The 17775-nt window shown below is 48.4% G+C and overlaps 2 non-coding genes across 2 annotated transcripts; one reads left to right on the top strand and one right to left on the bottom strand.

The window, feature by feature from the left end:
• Window positions 1–4023: 4023 nt before the first annotated feature.
• Window positions 4024–4095, bottom strand: trnaw-cca (transfer RNA tryptophan (anticodon CCA)). The gene has a single exon. It is a non-coding gene; the product is annotated as a tRNA-Trp (tRNA).
• Window positions 4096–10353: 6258 nt separating this feature from the next.
• Window positions 10354–10426, top strand: trnav-uac (transfer RNA valine (anticodon UAC)). The gene has a single exon. It is a non-coding gene; the product is annotated as a tRNA-Val (tRNA).
• The last annotated feature ends 7349 nt before the right edge of the window (window positions 10427–17775 follow it).

Here is a 17775-nt window from a genome sequence, read left to right as displayed (position 1 = left end):
TAACACTTCTTTCTGTGTGTCGGGGTCACATTTCTTTTCGATGTCATTCTTCTAGAATTTATATTTCCTTTGCTGCTTCACAATAACCAGACCCTTGCTCTAAAGTCAGTCGCACTGTTTCCCCAGTCTCCTGTTGATGTTACCAGCAATGAACATTTTGAATCAGATCCCTAAAGCACAGTGTGTAAAATGGGACATGTTTTAACAATTAACGTGGGGCTCACACCCCTGAATCCAAGATTAAGATTCTCATGCTCGACCGATTGACCTCGCCGGGCTTCTGCCAAATGCACCTTTTTGTCGCTGATTGCAGCCAGGCGCCTGTTGGCTCCGCCCCAGATGTTTAAACTTGCTGTCGAGGAACTGCCAGGATCCTCTTGAATGGTGGACCAGGCTCGAGGGGCCGAAAGGCCTACTCCGGCTCCGAATCCTGACATGTTTATGATCTTATAACCTTTCACAGGAGAACAAACTCGCCCCTGAGCATGCATGAGGAGAAAGCTCCAGAAAATATTACCACCCGGTGAGCTTTCGCTTGTAAGTGTAAAGTCCTGACCCTGCAGTACAGACTCAGACGAGGCACATGCTGAAGTCAAGGTCACTCTGGACCTGCACCTTTATTTCACAGCTCTCAAGTGCCACACTTGCCTGAGACCTGCCTTTATATACCTGTGTGGAACAGGTATGCAGTGTCTCCTGCAAGTGCACCCCTGGTGGTAACGTATGCTTGTGGTTACAGGTCATATCTAGTTACAGTCATGTATAGCATGGTAAGATACAGTTATATACAGTAGTGTGAGATACATGACATCAAACTCCCCCAAGGTCTTATTGTCTTTATAGATTCAGACTCTCAGGTGGTCTACGCTCTCGCGTGGAGCGTATTAGTTGTGGTTCAGTTGTTTGCCTTGGTGCCTGTTTTTCTTTCAGTGTGATTGCTGGTATCAGGCCTGGGCTGTCTGTTGAGACTGCCCTTTCCTCAGGTTGTTCCCTCTGTCTGTCCACCAGGTGTGGTGTGAGTTCCATACTGTAGTCTGCCTCTCGTCCTGCAGTATTGTTGGGGAATCTACTTTTTACTTGGTCTACATGCCTCCGACAGGTTTGGCGATTGTCCATTTGTACAACCAGTAGCCTGTTTCCTTCCTTGCCTGTTACTGTCCCTGTACGTCATTTGGGACCCCTGCCATAGTTTAGCACAAGCACATTGTCCCCTATCTCATTCCACCTCCCCCTCAAATTTAGGTCATGGTACTCTGTTAGTTTCCGGCGCTTAGCCTCAACAATTTCATGCATGTCTGGGAGGATTAACGAGAGCCTGGTCTTTAAGATTCATTTCATCAATAGTTGCGCGGGAGGAACCCCAGTCAACGAATGTGGACGAGATCTGTATGCCAGCAGCAGTCGCGACAGGCGGCTCTGCAGCGTGGGACCTTGGATTCTGAGCATGCCTTGTTTAATGATCTGCACTGCTTGCTCCGCCTGGCCATTGGAGGCCGGCTTTAACGGTGCCGTCTTAACATGATTTATGCCGTGGTCAACTATAAATTCTTGAAATTCTGCGCTCGTGAAGCACGGACCATTATCACTGACCAATATGTCAGGAATTCCGTACATTGCAAACATGGTTCTCAGGCTCTCCACAGTGGTGGAGGTAGTGCTCGAGTTTAAAATGGTGAACTCGATCCATTTTGAAAATGCATCAACGGCTACGAGGAACATTTTGCCCATGAATGGGCCCGCATAGTCTACGTGCACCTGCAACCACGGTTTTTGTGAGCCAGGGCCAGGGGCTTAGGGGGGCCTCCCTGGGGGCATTACTGAGTTGGGCACAAATGGTGCACCGACGGATGCAGAGCTCCAAGTCCGCGTCAATGCTAGGCCACCAGACGTGGGATCTGGCTATGGCCTTCATTAGGACGATCCCCGGGTGCTCGCGGTGGAGCTCCCGGAAAACGCCTCTCAGCCTCGCAAGGGCATAACTACTCGGCTGCCCCACATCAGGCAGTCTGCCTGTAGTGATAGTTCATGCCTGCACCTATGGAAAGGTTTGATCTCCTTGGGCAGGCATCGCGGGTCTCTGCCCTGTCACCAGTTAAAACGCATCTTTCGTCCAGGCTCTGATTTGGTGCGACATCATGGGCGAACCTGTGGATTCAAAGGCACTGATTGCCATGACCATCTCACAGTCCTGTTCGTCCGAATCTTCTGTGGTCGCCAGGGGTAGCCTGCTAAGCGCATCGGCACAGTTGTCTGTGCCTGGTCTGTGCCTTATTGTGTAGTCGTAAGACACCAGCATGAGTGCCCACCGCTGAATGCGTGCCGAGGCTTTGGCGTTTAGTGCCTTGCACTCAGAAAGCAGGGACGTGAGGGGTTTGTGGTTGTTTTCTAACCCGAACTTGGCCACGAAAAGGTATTGGTGCATCTTTTTGACATCGTACACGCACGCGAGATCCTCCTTCTCAACCATATCGTACCCGCACGCAGCCCGCGAAAGTGACCTGGAGGCATAAGCAATAGGTTGTAATTTACCCGCATCATTGATGTGCTGTAAAACGCACCCGACCCTGTACGCTGACGCATCACATGTAAGAACTAACTTTATACCTGGGTCAAAAAAGGCTAAAACACTGTTGGAATATAGAAGAATGAGTTCTTTATTGAAGGCGCGTTCTTGGGCGTCCCCCCAAAACCAATCGTACCCCTTTCTGAGTAGCATGTGGAGAGGCTCCAGCAGCGTGCTCAAGTTCTGCATAAAGTTCCCAATGTAATTGAATAGCCCGAGAAAGGCAGGCAGTTCCGAGATATTCCAGGGCCTGGGTGCCAGACGAATTGCTTCGGTTTTTGATTCTGTTGGGCAGATTCCATCAGCGGCAATCCTTCTGCCCAAAAATTCAACCTCAGGCGCGAGAAACAGACACTTGGATTTCTTAACTCTTAGGCCTACTCGATCCAATCGACTTAGTACTTCCTGCAAATTGCGGAGATGGGAGTCGGTGTCCCTGCCCGTGATGAGTATGTCATCTTGAAACACAAGCGTCCCCAGGATGGACTTGAGCAGACTCTCCATGTTGCGCTGGAATATAGCAGCTGCTGACCTGATGCCGAATGGGCATCGATTGTACATAAAAAGGCCTCGATGTGTGTTGATGGTGGTGAGTAGCTGAGACTCTTCGGTCAGTTCTTGCGTCATATACGCAGATGTAAGATCTAGTTTCGAGAAAAGTTTTCCTCCAGCCAACGTGGCAAATAGGTCCTCTGCTCTGGGCAGCGGGTATTGGTCCTGTAGGGAGACTCTGTTATGGTAGACTTGTAATCCCCACAGATTTGTACGGATCCATCAGGTTTCATGACGGGGATGATGGGACTTGACCAGTCGCTAAATTCCACGGATGAGATAATGCCTTCCTGCAGGTCCAGTTCGTGTTCAATCTTTTCCCTCATCACATAAGGCACAGCTCTAGCCTTGTCATGGACTGGTCTGGCATCCTGCGTGATGTAGATTTTAACTTTAGCCCCTTTGAAGGTACCCACACCTGTCTGAAAGAGATGTTCAAAACGACTTAGAACTGCAGAGTAGTGTGAGATACATGACAGTAAGGTGAACGTGTGAACGGCCACACTGCGGAAACATCTCCACCTTCAGCAACAGGTCAGACGGAGATGCTGAGCGAGCAGGTGAACTGCAGAATCCCACTTTTTAGGAGCTGATCGTTGTGCCAAGCAAATGAGTTTTGCTTAATGACTAAAAATAAAAGGTGCTAGAAGTGGGTTTCAAACCCACACTTTCAGAGCAGACTGAACACAACAGCTTAGACCGCTCGGCTGTCCTGACTATCCAGTGCTGTATATGGCCACCTGCAGGTTGATTTTGAACTTTTGTGTCTTGTCACAAGAAATAAATGAGGGCAACAGGTGTTTCTCTGACTGACACCGAGGAAACAGTGAGACAGACCTTGGAGCAAGGGTCTGGTTATTGCCAAACAGCAAAGAAAATATTAATTCCGAGATTACCCAGAAGAGCAGTGACCTCGACGTGATTTGAACACGCAACCTTCTAATCTGGAGTCAGACGCGCTGCCGTTGCACCACGAGGCCTACACAGGCAGCTTGAGATGTTCGTCTATATGAAGATTCCGCAATACAAGGGGCTTTAAAATCCCTGTCCATTCCCACCAGGTATCAGAAGAAGCGCTCACCTGCCAGTCACTGCATGTTTTTTGTTTAACTTTTGTGTTGTTTTCACGGGAAAGCATCATTAATTAACCCGTCATCTTCTTTTGTACGATAAAAAAATGCTGACTGAGGGACAGTCGATACTTCAATCATTTGTTCTGTGCTTTGCATGTTAACTGTTCAACCATATCCCATTTTACACACTTTTTTTTAGGAGTCTGGTTCAAAATCCTCATCGCTGTCGACACCAGGAATCTGGTGCAACTTTTGTCAAATTTAACAGCACCGGTTATTCCGACACGCCAAAGTTCCTTGGTGGATCCATTTTCTCTCGCTAAAAGTTATCTATTTATTGGTGAAATAAAGAGCAATTAAGGAATAAGGGAGCCCTTTTGCTATGAGAATAAATAACAAATAAAAACAGCAAATGCTGGAAATCTCAGCAGGTCAGTTAGCATTTGACAGGAGACAAGACTCACCTCCGATTGTTCCCCTTTTGGAAATTTCAACACAATGTTCTCGCGCGGCATCGAACCGGTGACCTTGCATGTGTAAAGCAAACGTGATAACCGCGACACTAGGGAAACTTCTGGCACAGTGGTTTCAACAGACGGGAGCTGACCAGTGAGCTCCCTCTGTGCTGATCACCACTGATTTTTAATGTGGAAGCAAATCATCCTCGACTCCGGGGATTACCTCAGAAGAGAGGAGGATCAGGAATGTGTTGGCTCACCTGAAACAAATTCTGTCCTACACTGAAAGTTCTCAATCCTTCTCCTCTGCTGACCTTTACAGAAATGTCACGTGTTCACTTCCACATCCTCACAGTGGGGCCACAGAGGCTCCGACCGTCTCCCAGCGATCAGCGAACTCGACCAGTTTGTAAAATTAAACCCGGGACATGTGTCCGGCAAAAGGCAGGAGAAGCGGGAGAGTGTGTAAGCTCATTCTGTAACAGATAGTAGTGGGGATTTAATGCCGATTACAGCAATCATAAATCCTCTCACACACCTCAATTATGTTTCTGCGATGAACTGATTGAGAATGGAAAGGGTTAATGCTCGGGATCTTAACCACTCAACCAGGGAACAGCTTCGATAATTTGTATCAATATAAAAATATATATTTATATATGAACCTGTATGTCAACGGCAAGCTGCCGAGACCTCATGGCACAACGGTCGTGAATCTAACTTTGAGCGAGAGAAATTGTTCCACAGTGACACCCATTTCATCTTTTAGTCCCTTTTAAACACTAGAAACTGAGACAGGGGGAATAAATAGAGAAATAAAAGCACAGTGATACAGACAAGAGGAAGAGAGAAGGGGAAATTCTGTCCCCACCCAGAACTAATGCAGAAACCCCTCTGCTGCGCTCGGGGTGGCCACCCACAGCCTGGATACACTAACGTCCCAACAGCTCATTGACTGTCGGAGTGGGACCGTGCGGCGCTTCAGAAGACAGGTCGAAAAAGCAAAGTCACTGATTCGGTCTCACGTGCTTCTCTAATCAAGAGTTGCCACAATCAAAAACTTGCTTTTATAATGGCTATACATTACCGTTATGATTGTCAAGCAGTTGGTTCATTGATCTAAAGGTGTGACTTTAGATGAGTCGAAGTTAAATGAAATTTGTGAGAAGTCCTGGGTTCCAATCCTGGAAGAGTCCATTATTTTGCCGGCGAGTTTTGAAATTGCATAGAAATTTTGCAAAGGAAGATTTGCATTTCTGCAGTGCCTTTCAGGAACTCATGACGCCCCAAAGCGCTTTACAGCCGTTGAGTTATGTTTGAAGTGTTGTAGTGTGGGGAAAGATGTGCCCACATCACCCCACACGAACCTCAACTCTTTACAAAGGAGTTTGGTGCAAATAATCAGGTGCCTCAGGGACTTGGACTTTCTTTGAATGAGTTCTGCTTGTACCTGCATTCAAGCTTGAAACAGCAACTGGGCTTCCATCTCACGGGAGCAGCGTGTAGCGGTTAGCGAGTAGGTGACGAGGATTGGGGTTGATGTGCGTCACTTTCAATCTTTGAAATTTCACCAAGCAAAGAAATGGTGAATCCAACTGTCCCTGCAAGCATTTAGTTCCCGTTTAATCACAGGAATATCCGCAGTCAGGAGCTGAAAAGGAATTAAAACGTAATAAAGCTTCGGGACAATCAGAATACTTTGTCACAGACAGGGCACCGGAAGGCTGGAAGGTCGATCACACCGGCTGCGGGAGAGCTGGTTGGCGGTGACATGGAAGTGTCTGCGGTGTGCGGGATCAGACTGCTTCCACGCATCCACAATGAATGTCCCACCCTTTATTTGGGAAAAGTGCAACTGAGAGTGGACAAGTTCCAACTGGTCGGAGCAATCTGAAGCTTTAACTGACGGATGCCCTGGTTTGGGATGTCTTGCAGTATTCACTTGTGTCAGTCTCTGTGGCGCAATGGGTTAGCGTGTTCGGTTGTTAACCAAAAAGTTGGTGGTTTAAGCCCTCTCAGGGACTTCAACTGTTTTCCCCGAGGATACTGTGCCGCACAGTTCCAGGTTGTCATTGTGTGCTTTGGTGTCACGAATATATTCCGCAAACATTGCCAGCTGTGCTGTTATCCAGTGAGTTCCCACTCCAATACTTATATGAGCATTCAGTTCAAGTGTCGAGTTTGAGTGTATACAGAACTGAACATAGACATCAGAAAATTTAACAAGGCTGTGGGACATTGTGTTTTGTTAATATTGAAACATTAATATGAATAAATCCATTTTTTCTAATATTTAATTAAACGGGTTTTCAAAATGTTTCCGCCCAGTTTCGAACCAAAGATCATTCGCGGGTGAAGAAAATGTGACAACCACTACACTACGGAAACACTGCAATTGAAGTGATGTTAGGAACATAACCAGAGCTTTCACCGACACAGCTGGCCGACACTTCAGGAGCTGGTTTTATGAGAATAGAAAGACGGTGCTATATTTAGGAAGGCTGTGAGTGTGGCAGGAATTGATCTCGTGTTTCCCAGACTTTACACATAGGAACAGGAGATGACCATTTAGCAGCAAGTGGTTAGGATCTGGAATGCACGGCTTGAAAGGGTGGTGGAGGCAGACTCAATCTTATCTTTCAAACGGGAGTTGGATCAGTGTCTGAAGGAAAAACAATTGCAGGGCTATGTTAAAAGGGCGGGGAAGTGGGACTCGCTGAGAGTCGGCACGGGCTCGACGGGCCGAATGGCCTTCCGTGCTGTAACCATTCCATGATTCTATAAGTTAGTGGCACATTTCATAGTGTGGGTGGAAGCAGAACATTGCAAAGGGACATGGATTGAGTCGGCAAAACTAGAGGCATCTGATTCAGGAGATTTTCTTGAAGCGGAAATTCGGGAGTTTAATGACTTTGCAACGAACATTTTTGTTTTGTGCAGCTTCGGTCAGAGAAATGTTTGTGAAAGGAATTTTTTGCAGAAAGGGATGCAGCATTTCATCTTCTGTCTTAACACTTCTTTCTGGGTGTCGGGTCACATTTCCTTTCGATGTTATTCTTCCAGAATGTATATTTTATTTGGTGTTTCACAATAACCAGACCCTTGCTCTAAAGTCAGTCTCACTGTTTCCCCAGTCTCACTGTTGATGTTACCAGCAATGAACATTTTGAACCAGACCCCGAAAGCACAGTGTGTAAAATGGTTTATGGTTCAAGAGTTAACTTGCAGAGCATCGATAAATTATCCAATTATGGAATCTCCTTCAGTTAGAATTTCTTTATTTGTGCAAAAGAATATCATCGGTTAATTAACGATGTATTCCCGTGAAAGCAACATAAAATGTAGTTAAAAAGTAATCAACAAACTTGGTGTTCGAACCCGAGAACCTGAGATTAAAAAACTCACACTGTATCAACTGAGCTCGCTGTGCTTCTGCTAAAGCAAACGTTTTTGTCACTGATTGCAGCCAGGCGCCTGTTGGCTCCGCCCCAGATGTTTAAACTTGATGTCGAAGAACTGCCAGGATCTTCTTGAATGGTGGACCAGGCTCGAGGGGCCGAATGGCCTACTCCAGCTCCTAATCCTTACATGTTTATGACCTTATGACCTTTCACAGGAGAACAATCTCGCCCTGAGCATGCATGAGGAGAAAGTTCCAGAAAATATTCCCACCCGGTGAGCTTTCGCGTGTGAGGCGAACGTGTTAACCGCGACACTGCGGAAACATCTCCACTTTCAGCACCAGGTCAGACGGAAATGTTAAGCGAGCAGGTGAACTGCTGAATCCCACTTTTAAGGAGCTGGTCGTGGTGCCAAGCAAATGAGTTTTGCTTAATGACTAAAAATAAGAAAAGGGATTTGAAACCGCGCTTTAAGAGCAGACTGCAAACTGAACGCAGCACCTTCGACGGCTCGGCCATCCAGACTGTAAGTTCATTTAAATTTTGAACTTTTGTGTCTCGTTACATGAAGTAAATGAGGGCATCTGGCATATCTGTGCCTGACACCCGGGAAATAGTGAGACAAACATTGGAGCAAGTGTCAGGTTATTGCCAAATAGCAAAGAAGTTCGCATCTTTTGAAGAACAATGATCCCGACATGATTTGAATACACAGCCTTCTGATCTGGAGTCAGACACACTACCGTTGCACCACAAGGTCTACAGTGCAGATTGTCCATGTTTGGAAACATGAAGGTTCCTGAAACACAGTTTCATTTACGCTGCATTGGTGCAATGAAAGGGCTTTAAAATCCCCGGCCACTCCCAGCATGGGTCAGCCAGCATCAGAAGCAGTGCCCACCTGTCACTCACCCTCTCACGCCCGCTTTCATCACCTGCTGCCCGCGGACTGCAGCAAATCCAGTTCATCATCATCATAGGCAGTCCCTCGAAGCGAGGATGACTTGCTTCCTCGCCAAAAAAGGATGAGTTCACAGGTGTTGCAATATTCCAGGTCCTGAACTGTATGTTGAAGGGTGGAAGATGCCTGTGCGTGGATTTTTTTAACGTGTGATGGCCGTTGCACCCCAGCCATCACACGGGCTTGACAGAGCGAGGCCTTGGTCCAGTGGCAATGGTTAAATAAGACGACTGGAGACCAGCTCTGCTGCACGGACCCAGTGTGCACTCATATCGCAGTGTGGGCTGGCCCGTGCTGCCCCTGGGCCCCTGGCCCTGAACTCATGCCTCCCCTGGGCCCTGATCACATCCCTCCACAGTCTCTCGCCACTCCTTCGCCCCGATCTCGCCGCTCCTGCTGTACCTGTCCACGCTCCAATCACTGACCTGCTCCTTGATGACATCACTCTTCGCTGCCGCCGCCCTCCTGCACCAGCTCGCGCTGCTCCCTGGATTAGTCTCCCGGGACCTCCAAGCTGCTCCCAGGGCCGCTCGCCGTTCCTTTTATGGCCCCGACCTGCCGCTGGTGTTCTCCCGTTAGTGTATCCAGGCTGTGGGTGGCCACCCCGAGCGCAGCAGAGGGGTTTCTGCATTAGTTCTGGGTGGAGACAGTATCTTTTCCCTTCTCTCTTCCTCTTGTCTCTATCCCTGTGCTTTTACTTGTCTATTTATTCCCCCTGTCTCAGTTTCTAGTGTTTAAAAGGGAACAAAAGATGAAATGGGTTTCATTGTGGAATAATTTACTTCACTCAAAGTTAGATGCACTGCTGTTCGCCATGAGGTCAAGGTAGCTAGCCGTTGATATTCAGGTTCATATATAAATATATATAAATATATCTACATCTATCATAACTGTTCCCTGGTGGTCGAGGGGTTAAGATCCGGTGCACTAACCTGGTAACGATACTCGATCAATTCGTCGCATAAAAATAATTGAGGTCTGTGAGACGATTAATACTTGCTGTAAGCACCATGAATACCAATACTTTCTGTGATAGACCGAGCTTCCAGACTATCTGGCTTCTCTTGCCCTTTGCCGGGCACGTGTTCCGGGTTTAATTTTGTAAATTGAGCGAGTACGCTGATCGCGGGGAGACGGTAGGAGCCTCTGTGGCCCCACTGTGAGGATGTGGAAGTGAACACGGTGGCTGGGTGATCCGTGACATTTCTGTAAAGGGCAGTGGAGGAGAAGGATTGAGAACTTTCAGTGTGGGACAGAAGTTGTTTCAGGTGAGCCAACACATTCCCGATCAGCGCAGAGGGAGCTCACTGGTCAGCTCCCCTCTGTTGGGGCTATTATACCAGTGGTTTCTGTAGTGTAGTGGTTATCATGTTTGCTTTACACGCAAAAGGTCCCTGGTTCGATCCTAGGCAGAAACTTGCCAAAGGGGAACAATCGGAGGCGAGTTTCATCTCCTGGCAAATGCTGCCTGATTTGCTGAGATTTCCAGAATTTGCTGTTTTTATTTGCTATTTAGTCTCCTGGCAAAAGGGCTCCCTTATTCCTTAATTGCTCTTTATTTCACTTCAATAAATAGATAACTTTGAGTGAGAGAAAACGGATCCACCGGGGACCTTTCGTGTGTGAGGCCAACGTGATATCCGCTACACTGCAGCCCATCAAAGGGCGAGACACCACTGAATATAAAGGATGAGCTCACAAATATCAGGGGCAGTGCAGTCTGGTCAACGTCAAACCCTCCTTTCTTATTCAGCAGTGGCATGAACGGGAATCAGACGCCACAATGTTTAATTAAAGGCACAAATACAAGTAACACTTCTAAATCTTTTCACTGTAAAATTATTTTACTTTATTTGAAACCCTACTGCGTTGAATCTGAAAATGAGCACCGTAGGATTTTACCTTCACTACTGATTCTATTTTCTGTGCACGGTAGGAATAACCGGTGCTGTTAAATTTGACAAAATTTGCCCCAGATTCCTGGTGTCATCAGCAATGAAGATTTTGGACCAGACTCCTAAAATACAGTGAGCAAAATGGGTCAACATGCATAAGAACATAAGGAAATAAGAAATAGGAGCAGGAGTCGGCCATACGCCCCTCGAGCCTGCTCCGACATTTAATACGATCATGGCCGATGCAATCATGGACTCAGGTCCACTTCCCTGCCCGCTCCCCAAAACACAGGACAAATGATTGAAGTATCGACTCTCCCTCAGTCAGCATTTCTTTCATTGTGCAAAAGAAGGTGAGGGGGTAATTAATGATGCTTTCCCGTGAAAGCAACACAAAAGTTCATAAAAAAACATACGGTGACTGGCAGGTGAGCGCTGCTTCTGTCACCTGTTGGGAATGGGTGGGGATTTTAAAGCCCCTTGTATTGTGAAACCTTCATATCGCCGAACATCTGAGACTTCTTGTGTGGACCTTGTGAGGCAATGGTAGCACGCTTGACTCCAAATCGAAAGGTTGTGTGTTCTAATCATGTTGGGGTTGCAATTATTTTCAACATTGTTCTTCCAGAAAATATTTTCTTTGCTGTTTGGCAAAAACCAGACGCTTGCTCCAAGATCTGTCTCACTGTTTCCCCGGTGTCAGGCAGAGATACGCCTGCCGTCCTCATTTATTTCATGTGTCAGGACACAAAAGTTCAAAATCAATCTGCAGGTGGCCACATTTAGCATTGAATGCTCAGGGTGGCGGAGTGGTTTAAAGTGCTGTGTTCAAATCGCAGTCTCCTCTGGAGATGCATGTTTGACTTTGACATTTCTTATTTTTAATCATTTAGTGAAACTCTTTGTTTGACACCACGACCAACTCCTTAAAAGTGGGATTCTGCAGTCCACCTGCTCGCTTCACATTTCTGTCTGACCAGGTGCTGAAAGTGGAGATGTTTCCGCAGTGTCGCGCTGAACACGTTCACCTCACAAGCGAAGCTCCCTGACCGAGAATATTTTCTGGAGCTTTTTCCTCATACATGCTCAGGAGCGAGTTCTGTCCTGAACACTCAAGCTAAAGTGCTGAGTTCATTCCCCATGTTGTTAGCAGCCTGCCAGTGAATCTGTTTAAAATGTTCAAACAGATTCCTGACAAAGCTGTCCCGGCTCGATTCCCGGAGACACCGTGGTCACCAGTGCCCCAGTTTCAGTGGGTCAGCCCGGGGAGGTTGGCCATCCGTCAGAGAATACCCAAGATCAGGGATCAGTCTATGGACATGGATCCCCAGCCGGCAGCCTTCGGCGGTGAGGGACTCACGGGAGAGGTCGTGGTGGACCAGCCACGAACTGAGAGTCCCCAGCCTACAGGCCCCGGCTGTGCAGAACCCTCAGTTAATGAAATGAACTCAGCAGCCACACCTAAAGGGGAAGTGTGTCGTTGCCCCAGAGGGGCCATTCCCCCGATAATGTGGGACTCAGGCACACCTCCAGTCAGAACACTCTGGGTCCTGCGGTACAGACCGCCTTACCGCCGGCCACACAGGCAAACCAGAGGCTGAATAAGGGAAGGAGAAGAACAGGGATTAACTTGGCCAGTCGGAGACGGGTGGCAGATGTCGATAATAGCACAATATGAGTTTAAGAATGTTGAAGAGTTCTAGTTTTAAATTAAGATTTTAGAAATTTCAGGTCACCACAATCTCACGAGGAATCCATGGGTCAAGAATTAGTGAGAGGAATAAGATCGGTTATGAAGGAGTTGTGGCCGGCAGTGTAAGGGGTGGTTTTCAGGGGGTCAGCTTTCCCTTCTGACCTTATATGAGTGGTTCCGAATCGCTCCCACACCCTTGGTTCTAGACATTGGAATTATGAAGGGACTGTGACAGACTTGGACAGACAATCGGTTTCAAGGTAGGAAGCAGGTATGGCTTTATTGTGTTTATAAAGAAGTAAAAGGCACACCTTTAATAACAAACACAGACCAAAACACACTGAGGGGTACAACACATTGAATAAATTGTCAAATTACAGCCTGTGGGGAAAAGAATACAGCTTAAACTCTAAATGGGGTAAAGAGGAGAATTACACAATTCCCCCAACTAACTAAGTTATAGCTCTGAGGGTTCAGAGGCTATGTTCACCAATCCCTTTAGACAGTTGCCGGTGATTCGTGGCTTCGGGGTTCGCTGCACTTGGCCTTCTCGGCGAGCCGTACCCCGGACAGAGGAGAGGACTTCGGACTGCGTAGTCTTCGGGTGGGGTGCGTCCGTTGATATGCTAATTTGCCTTTTGGATGTATGGGGTAAGTAGCCACTTTCTTTGGTTAGGAATAGTTTTAGTTAGTCCCTTTTGGTAATTTCTCCCCCGTTGGGTCGTTCAGAAGTAGATTGTAGAGTGATTGTCAATTTGGTTGCTGACAACCTTCCGTTTTGTGGGCCTCGTGCTCGGTCAGTTCTTGATGAATTCTGGTAGTCTCCTTCACTGTTCCATTTCTTCACTGTAGAGGAAGCAGGCTGCTTGCGTCTGTGTCTGTCTTCCACTCTGTGTCCTTGTTCGAGTCTGTGGGAGTTCCAGTCTGTGTTCTGTTAGTTTTTCCTTGGAAAACTGGGGGATAGATATATCCCCCAAAAAAGGCTTTGTTATCTCCCATCAAATCTCTTGGGCTCTGTTTAAACTGTTCTGTCCATTGATTTTCAAATGTCTCCTTTGTCAGCAGTAACTCGATTAGAGTGTGAGAATGTGCTATCACTGGTTTTGCATTGTTTTAGGATTGTCCAGTTTCCTGACCATGATTTCCAATGTGCTTGATTGGGTAATTCGATTGTCTCTTATGGGGTGAATAGTTCCCCCCAGACAGTCTGGGATCCTTAATACATGAATTTGCTTTACAGAGTTTAGCCCCACCTCCTGTATTCGGTAACATCTTTTTCGCAGCCAAAATGTTGTAGAACCTTAAAATTGATCTGCTCCTTCCCATAGATGTTTAGGGGATCTATAAATTAGGTCCATTTTGAATTCCCTTTCCTATGAGTCCAAGCACTGTGCGGGGGGGGGGGGGGGGTCTCGATGAATGCACCCCCTTTTATCCCCTGCAGGCGTCGTCTGCCCCTTTAAACTCATTTAAAAGTCCAGAAAGGGATTCTTCTCCTCTGCAGGGGAAAGGTACCAGGAATCTTTGCGAGATATTGGTAAATTCTACATTCCCCCCCTGTGATACCATGTCATTTATGGTATCATCTTACAGGTGAGCAAAGTTCCTGGCTCTCAAGAGAGACCTTCCCCATAAATTAACTAAACTAATACCAAAATAGGCATTACACTTATGCAACGTCACCACAGTGACACACTTTTTCCTTTAAAGGTACAAACTTTTTAAGTTTACATCCTCCCAGCTTGGAGGGGGTTCCATCCCTACAATTGCATTTCAGCACAGTTACATTTCATTTCAATTACATTATATTCACCAGCATGTAGGCAACGTACAACCACATTACAGAAGGAAGAACATAGATTAAAATTAAACAACATCAATTGGTCTCCTGAGGTTTGATCATCACCTGGTAATGTCTGGATCCTGCCCTTGAGAACTGCTCTCAGGCTGGCTGACACACAATACAAACTCAAACCAATCACCTAAACATTACTGCAACATTACCCTCAATTCTAAACTGAACCTTAAAATGTAAGGTGCAGTCAGCTACCTCAGACTAAAAATTAGAGCTATGTACAACCACCACCCGTGTCCGGGTGCCCTGGTTAGTCCCTGTCAGGCCCATGCCTTGTGCGGCCTGATAGCCGACTGGATGCTAGGGTTTCCCCGTAGCGGGTGAGCTGGAGACCCTTGTCTCTGGGACAGCTCGTGGCTACTGCTTCTGTGAGACCCTCATCGCTGGAGGCAGCAGGCTGGGGGTCCCGACTCTGAGCGGCCTCAGTACTTCTGACCTTCTGCCTTTCCTGTCGGGCTGCCCTTCTCCTAGGGTAGAATCGCTGAGGTTCAGCTGCCGGTGACCACGGTATCTTTGGCCGTGGTTTACGGAGGGTCCTTCTCAGTGCTTGGGTTACTGGGGGTGCGTCCGAATCCCAAACGATGGGTGGGATAGCCCCTCCAGTACTGCAATTCACTGCCCCTATAGGCACGGTTTCTGAGCCTGCCACATTCCCTGTGGGCCCTCCACCGTCGGGGGCGGCCAAGGAGGGTCCCTGTCCTGAGGACAGTTCACACATCCCGGCTGACCTCTGTGGTTGGCTGACCCTGGATTGTACAGCTCGCACTGGTTGATGTGGAACCACTTAGTACGGCGGGGCAGCTTTATGGCATAGACCATCGGTCTAGCCTTGTCCACAATGCTGTATGATCCGATATATAATGCTTCAAAAACCCCGACCCGAGCATAGTTCCTCACCATGACCTGGTCCCCTATCGTGGTGTTTGCTGCTTTCTAGCAGCAATCGGTTACTCTGATGCTGTCTGCCCATGTTACTAGCAGCCTGCCAGTGAATCTGTTTGAGGTGTTCAAACAGGTTCCTGACAAACCGGTCCCGGTTCGCCTCTCTGAGCTGACCTTCTGTGAGCACCGGGACTAGGACAATGGTGGGGGTCCGCATGATCAGGCCAGTCATGAGCTCATATGGGGAATACCCCGTGCTCTTTGACTGGCTGGCTCGGATCCCCATTAGGACCAATGGTAAGACCTCTACCCACTTTTGTGTTGAGTCTCCCGTTTCCTTCCGCAGCCTTTCTTTAATGGTGCGGTTTAAACACTCCACAATACCCGATGACTGTGGATTGTGGGCAACGTGCCATTTCCCCTCAATGCCGAGCACCTTAAGGGTTGCCTGCATTACCTGCCCGGTGAAATGGCTCCTCTGGTCCGACTCCACATACTGTGGGTGTCCCCACCGGGAGAACACTTCCCTCACTAGAATCTTAGCTGTCCCTAGTGCGGTGGCTGTTCGGCAGGGGAAGGCTTCAACCCATTTTGAGAACACGTCCACCAGGACTAGGCAGTATTTGTAGCCTCCCTGGGTGGTGGGTAGGGGCCTGATGTAGTCAATTTGGATTGACTGCCATGGTCCCTCTACCCTCCTGACGTGTCCTAGGGACACCTTCCTTTTCTGGGGGTCAGGGTTGTTCGCAGCACACACTAGGCAGTGCACAACAAACTCGCGGACATCCTCCCTGAGTCCCGGCCACCATCCTGCCTGTTCCACCCGTTGCCAGGTGGTCTCAGGCCCGGGGTGTCACGCTCCTGGACCCTCGTTGGCCAGTTTTAGGAATTCCCTCTGGTGCTGCTGTGGCACGACCCATTGTCCCTCTTTAAACAGCAGCCTTCCTTAACGGTAATGGCTGCTGTGCCGTACGGACCTTTTACTCTCTCTCCTCTAGCTAGCGCGTTCAGGACAGCTTTCAGGACCGGGTCCTGTGCCTGAATTGTTTTTAAGTCTGGTGCCAAAGCTATCCCTGTACTCTCTGTTGCCCTGTTCTTATTCTTGACCGCTGCTATGCGGCCGGTGTCATAGGGGTCCCAGAACTTTACCGTGCGGGCACCTTCTTTGGCCAGTTTGTCAGCCTGTTGGTTTCCCTCTGCACGGTGTTCGGTTTTTGAATGGGTCTTCACCTTATGTATGTAGACCTTTCCCTCTTCCCCCACCGCTGTCATGATTTTCTCCAGCAGGGGCTTGATTGCCAGGGGTCTCCCGTCAGCGGACGTGTATCCGCGACGTGACCAGATAGCCAGGTGCTCCGTACACGAATTGCAGGTGAATATCCTGTCCGAGCAAATCGTGTACGGGGTAGGGAATTCCTCGAGGTGGGTCACCACGTAAATTACGGCGGACAGTTCAGCGTGCTGGGTGCTCATTGTGCTGGGGAGATTGATTGCCAGGGCAATACCTGCCCTTGGGTCATAGACTCCGCACCCAGTGAGTCGTTCGCCAGCAGATACCGTGCTGGACCCATCCATGTAGATGTCCCGGCCTGTCGGGTGTAACCCAGCTCGAAGGCCAATGTTCACCTCCCATACCCCTTCTATGGAGCACCTGTGGGGTTTCCCTGGGTAGATTAGGTTGGTTGCGAGCCTTGGCTCGCGGGGCCTTCTACTCTGAGGTCCATCTGGGAGAGGAGCAGGGTCCAACGAGCAATGAGGGCACTGCTCACCATCCCGTCCTTAGTCCTTCCATCTAGGAGCATCTGAGTCGGTGTGTGGTGAGTTAGGAGTGTTAGAGGAGATCCTCCCGTGAAGATCAATGATCTTTTCACTGCCCAATGATGGCTAGGAGGTGTTTCTCACAGTTGGAGTACACCTTCTCCACATCTGTGAGGATCCTGCAGGAGTAAAGCACATGCCTCAACTGGCCGTGCCACTCTTGAAACAGCACTGAGCTCAAACTGTCCCCGCTGGCTGCCACCTCCAGGAAAATCTCCTTTACTTCAGCGGTCTGCAAGTCCTCCTTGAGCTGATTAAATGCTGCCTCGCAACCCTCATCCCAGTCCCACTCTACCCCCTTGTGTAAGAGCCTGAGCAGAGGGGCTGCAGTGGCTGCATAATCCTCAATGAAGTCTCTGCAGTACCCAGTGAGCCCTAGAAAGGATCTTACCCCTGTCACTGTGTTGGGGGCTGGTAACTCCTGTACTGCCTCCCTTCTAGCCTTGTCTATGGCCCTTTCCCCAGCGCGCACAGTCAGCCCCAGGAATTTGACTTCCTTCTGGCCGATCTGTGCCTTATTCGGGTTTACTTTAAACCCTTCTTCTTTTAGCAGCTCCAGCAGCTCGGTCAGCAGTGGGCCATGCTCCTCCCCCTGATCGGTGAACAGGAGCAGGTCATCCACAT

The sequence above is a fragment of the Pristiophorus japonicus genome, unplaced genomic scaffold (genome assembly GCF_044704955.1).
Source record: "Pristiophorus japonicus isolate sPriJap1 unplaced genomic scaffold, sPriJap1.hap1 HAP1_SCAFFOLD_58, whole genome shotgun sequence".
In the NCBI taxonomy this organism is placed as follows: Eukaryota; Metazoa; Chordata; class Chondrichthyes; family Pristiophoridae; genus Pristiophorus; species Pristiophorus japonicus.
This window is presented reverse-complemented; position numbering and strand designations above follow the sequence as displayed.